At 29.0% G+C, this 5820-nt stretch overlaps 1 non-coding gene across 1 annotated transcript; it reads left to right on the plus strand.

Moving 5' to 3' along the window:
- The first annotated feature begins 1437 nt into the window (after positions 1–1437).
- On the plus strand, positions 1438–1511 carry TRNAT-AGU. Its single transcript has one exon. It is a non-coding gene; the product is annotated as a tRNA-Thr (tRNA).
- Positions 1512–5820: the final 4309 nt, after the last annotated feature.

Genomic DNA, 5820 nt, shown 5'->3' on the forward strand with positions numbered 1-5820 from the left:
CGACTTAGCTTAGTGATTTAGTAGGCAGTATTTAGAAAAAGAGATCAAGGTTCGAAACTCAGTAGAGGTAGTGTGGGATTATACTCAAAATGAGCAGATCTCTTGTATGCACTGTCTACTAAGCCATTAAATTACCGTTATTTACCTTCCCACACAAGTTCTGTGACTTCTGTCGGGCCGGAGTGTGGGCCCTTATGGTTAGAGATTCAACTTTTTGGGAGAAGATAAATCTTTGAACCAAGATCCACAACTTGAAGCATCTATAGCTAGACAAGGAAGGTGTGGCGAATATGTCTAGCTATAGATGCTCTACAAATAATGAATCTCATGTATAGCAAAAATGAGCCTAAAGTATATATGTCTAAACAATCGACATTCAATCAGTTTGTAAATGCTCAAATGATGAACCCTATGCATACAAATAGGTAAATAAGGAACCATCAATATGTTTTTATACTATTTTGTACACATCCAAACATTACATATAAAAATAATGTATCATATGTATAATCCACGCAACTGTGTGTACGGTGGTCTAGTTAATAAGCATTATACAAATCTAAGTAAATCATAACTTTTATATTTCTCAAACAATGACAAGAAAGCTATTGAAACAAGTAACGATTATGATGACAGTAGTCAACCACAATACTCAAGATGGTAAACAAGGTATTTACTACAAATTGGAAAGCTATGACAATTAAAGAAAAAAAAACAAAAAAATAATTATCAGCATAAAAAAAAAGAATGTGGATGCATCTCCGGCCTACACCCCCATACTATAATCTTTAAATCATGATAAGAAATAAAGTTAAAATATTCTAAAAAGTATATAAATTAAAGAATTTTGTGCAGTGTGAGACAAATCCGGTAATGTAAACTATGAAGGGCGCCAAACATCAAAATTGTGATAAACATTGGCAAGGTTGACCATTAGTGAAGCAAACTATGAAGTGTAAAAAATATCTTAAAGTAGAAAACAACAAACAACCCAACAATCTATAAAGAATGAAATTAAAGAAACTTTAATTTACAAAAGTGTGTATGATATCCTATAGCGTGTGAATTGAAAGTTATATCTCTTGTAAAGATGTATAAAAAATCAAACATTAACATAAATGTCTAACAATCCACAAATAATCCACTAAAACCATCAAGCTATAACCACTATTTTGAGAAACTCTCGATGAACTTGAAATGTCTTTACTAATAGCCTAGCATCAGGAAAAGGCACACTTAACCGATGGTGCCAATGTGTAAAGGCAAAAGAAATAAAAAAAAAGTAAAAAGAGAGAAAATGATTTGTAAAAACAAACTTATAAGAAGGTGAAACACATCCTATTTGTTAGTTAAATCAGTAGTAAGCTAGTGAGTAGGTTACAATAGTAGTAATCTCTATATATATATATGCATACACATAACAAAAATAAACATCTAGCTCTTGTAGCTCAGTTGGTTAGAGCACTCGTTTAGTAAGCGGGAGGTCTTGAGTTCCACTCTTAACAAGAGCATTTTCTTGTTGACAGTTATTCTGGACATAGCCTCACACTTCTGTTTTCAAAAAAAAAGCGCTTGGACCCTAGCCTCACACGTGTGCTTTTAATAACAAAAATATTTTATTCAAGTTAACGCTTGCTGACAATTCATCTACGCCAAAAACCTTGTTGACATAATGACATGCATGCCCCTTCAGAAATCAGAATTGATCAGCTCATCTGCAGTATGACTGTTAATGTTTGGTCTCCTTTGGATGTTTTCTAAAAGTTGTGTTGTCAATTCGAAGAAACTACGAAACGTAAAAGAAAAAAACTTACTCCTAATTTCTCTGACACAACTTGGATCTTTCCCTTTGTGTGCGTGCTGTGGGACAAGTCAAGTGCTTTTAAAACCATTTGCTTGCTTTCCAATTTGTACAGAATAACCAAAAAATAAAATAAAATTAGAGCTTTCGTCAAAGACAAAAATTGATGTGAGATCCTTGTCGGTGAATCGGGTCGGACCAAGATAAAATTTAATATTTATATTACCAAATGTAATACTAAATTAGTAAATTATGAAAAAAAAATAAATACTTTTACATCTTTTTCTTCAAAATATTACATTTTTTCTTATAAGTGCAACATTACTTATAAAGAAAAATATAATACTTTTGATGAAAAAAAGTAATACTTTTACATCAAAATATAAAAGTGTTATATTTGTTCTCAAAAGTATTACGTTTTTCTTTATAAATAATAAACATTTTATTCTTGATTTAGTATTACATTTGCTAGTATAAGTATTACCTTTGCATATTAACTTGATCCGACCTGCCTCACAGATAGATCCGTGAGATAGCCTCACACAAGTGTGACTTTTTATCAAATTTTTTGTCCAACAAAGAAAAAGAAGGGGAGGGAAAAGGGGAGCGAAAAAAATAAAGATGATATGTGGTTTATAATATCTTTTCTATTCAAACTAGCTATTTTATCTAATTGGTTATGTTTCATATTTTGTCATAAATATTTTATAGCATTTCAAAGTGCTTTAAAATTTTGTCCAACTCAAGTATACTTTTGACTCCGTCCCTAATTATTCCGTAATCCATAATAAACATTATATTGTAATTTATAATGTATTTTGTATTTAAATCATATTATCAGTGTTTGATATTTTGTCATTGACATTTTTGAAGTCACTTGAACTTTAACTCACTTAGAAAAATTTCTCAATCAATTCTTGAGGGGTGGATAGCATTACTAAAAAATTATGGATTAAAATTTATAGAAAATTATGTACAAAATACTTATACTTCTTTTTGGTAAAGACATTTGCCTCTCCTTATAATGTTATTGGTCTAGTTCATTAAGGATGTTCTAATTTGTTGTAGTAGGTATGTGTATCAATTGTATTAGTAAAATTCATTATATTGAATATTGTTTAATATAAAGCGTATAAAGTCACCTTTTCAAATATAGAAATAAAATAAAATACTTAATACTTAGCTTATCAATCTATACTATAGGCATTACTAACCACAGTCATAATATGTAAAGTGAATTTAAACAAAACTAGTTTCGTTGATGTGACTGGCGGTCCACTCTCACTCCTTAAGAGAGACCGTGAGTTCAAAATCTCCTCTTATATGAAAAAGTCAATATGAACCATACTTTGCCCTTTATTTGGACCAGCTCAGTGCGACATGAGGATTAGTCTGCGTATAGTTAGGACACTGTGGTATGACATTAATTTATTAGCCACTTAGATAAGTTTAAAATAAAACTACATACCTATTTTCCTTTTTTTTTTTTGAGTACTACTGACTCGGTTACAATATAGTACCTGTTCATAGCTACTTTCTCAACCTACTGAAGCACAAAGAGTCAACAATTGCCTCCACTGAGGCTCGAACCAACTCCCATCATCCATGTGGGAGTGTTAACTGGGACACCGGGTCCTTGATTGTTTATACATTAATTAGTGACCTCAAATAAATTAATAAAAGAGTTTATGTAATAATTAAATAAAAATCAATATGCAAAAATGTCAAATATGTCCATCTACTACTCACGAAGTTACGAGTGTTCAATTCACACATTGGCCCAAAATAAGATCTAATCTAACAGTATGTAATAATTAATTTTTTTTTGAGTTTTATTTAATCTGAGAGATTTTTCCCAAAATGGTCCCTTGACTATTGCTCATTCTTAATTTTGCATTTCGACTTTCAATTGAACCAAATGTGGTCACTCGACTTTCAAAAACTCACCCAATTCGGTCCTCTGTTATATATTCCGTCCAATCAATGTTAAAATGAAGGGCATTTTCGTCCATTTACCTATTGTTAGCCTAATAAACAGTAAGAAATAGTTGAGTGACCATTTTGAGAATAGTCGAGTAACTATTTTGAAAAAAAAAACTCTTTTATTTATTTCGTTTTTGTTTATTTTCATTTTTTAGACTATCAATTAGAATTTCTATATATTTTTTTCTTAAAAATATAAATAGTTAAAATAAATTGCGCAATCTAACATCAAAATTTTTAACTTTCTTTTTACAGACTTTTTTCACTCTATCTAAACATACAAACTATTCCTATGAAGTTTTACAATAAGTTCCATAAATTCCATAAATACTCATATACTTTTTATTTTTATCCTTTTATGTTCATAGTCAATCAATCACTATGTATCACGTTAAATATTATTTTTATCATTAAAAATAATATTATTTTTTTCGAGCTTATACACCAAAAGAGTGCAAAATGTAGGGAAAATGTTGGATTGAAAGGTAAGTTTTTCCAGTAAACTTCTCGGGTGAGCTGAAAAGTAAAATCTCATCAATGTTTCCTACAATATTTTTTGTATTTGATTTCAAAGTAATTATTAAATTTTGTATTAATTTGCATTATTTAAGATATTGTATGACATCATTTATATGTTTTCCTCTTATTATTTTTTATTAATAATTAATTATTAATTATTAAGGCAAGTATATTTTTTTTTATTGTGGACACATTATTTTTAATAATTTTGATTTAATTTAATTATACCTTAATTATAAAAATTCTACCTAATAATTTTAGTATACTATAAATAAAGTTTAATAATTATCAATTTGTATTCAGCAATAAAATTTATATTTAATTAAAAAAAATTTTGTACTGTGGGCACATTATTTTTAATTATTTGGGTTTAATAATATTATATCTTATTTATAAAAAACTTCAAAGTAATATTTTTAGTACTACGGATGTGACTAAGAATTATTTTAATGGGTGTCTAAGCGAAATTTTTGCAACACTAATAATTAATAATTATTATTAATATTATTTCCTAATAATTATTAATGCTAATTCTCATCACCTTCTTCCGTGTAATTTTTATGATAATCTATATACATATGTTTATACATAGTGATTGATTGTCTATGAATATAAAAAGATAAAAATAAAAAGTATATGAGTATTTATGAAATTTACGGAACTTATTGTAAAACTTGATAGGAATAGTTTTTATGTTTAGATAGAGTGAAAAAGTCTGTAAAGAAAGTTAAAAATTTTGAGGTTGGATAATGTGATTTTAACTATTTATATTTGTAAGAAAAAAATGTATAGAAATTTTAATTTGATAGAGTCTAAAAATTGAAAATAAACAAAAATGAAATAAATAAAAGAATTTTCCCCAAAATGGTCCCTCGACTATTCTCAAAATGGTCCCTCAACTATTTCTCAATGTTTATTAGGCTAACATAGGTAAATGGACGAAAATGCCCTTCATTTTAACACTGATTGGACGGAATATGTAACGGATGACCGAATTGGGTGAGTTTTTGAAAGTCGAGGGACCACATTTGGTTCAATTGAAAGTTGAAATGCAAAATTAAGAATGAGCAATAGTCAAGGGACCATTTTGGAAAAAATCTCTCAGATTAAATAAAACTCAAAAAAAAAAAAAACAAAAAACAAAGAGAATAACGGCGAGGGGAAAGCTAGGATGATGGATATAGTGGCGGCTGGGTTGGGTCTATGGCAATGAGATTCATACCGGGCAGTGATGGAGTGGTTCAGTGCTCGTTTTTCTCATTTTAATTGAAATATTATAGTTACAAGTGCCGGCAAGAAAAGAGCAAGTGTTGTGCAAATGTTGAAAATGAATATTGAGTGTGAAGAGGGAATTAGTTGTAAAGTATTTTGCATTGAAAATAAATAAATATCATTTGCCATGTCATCTTAACCTGAAGCCAAATCATCAAAATTGGGAGAGAAACCGGGAAAAATGCAAAATGAAAGAAATTTTGGGAGTTAACGTATCAGATTAACCCTTATTTAATTTTAGTCCA

The sequence above is a fragment of the Ipomoea triloba genome, chromosome 13 (genome assembly GCF_003576645.1).
Source record: "Ipomoea triloba cultivar NCNSP0323 chromosome 13, ASM357664v1".
Taxonomy (NCBI): Eukaryota; Viridiplantae; Streptophyta; class Magnoliopsida; order Solanales; family Convolvulaceae; genus Ipomoea; species Ipomoea triloba.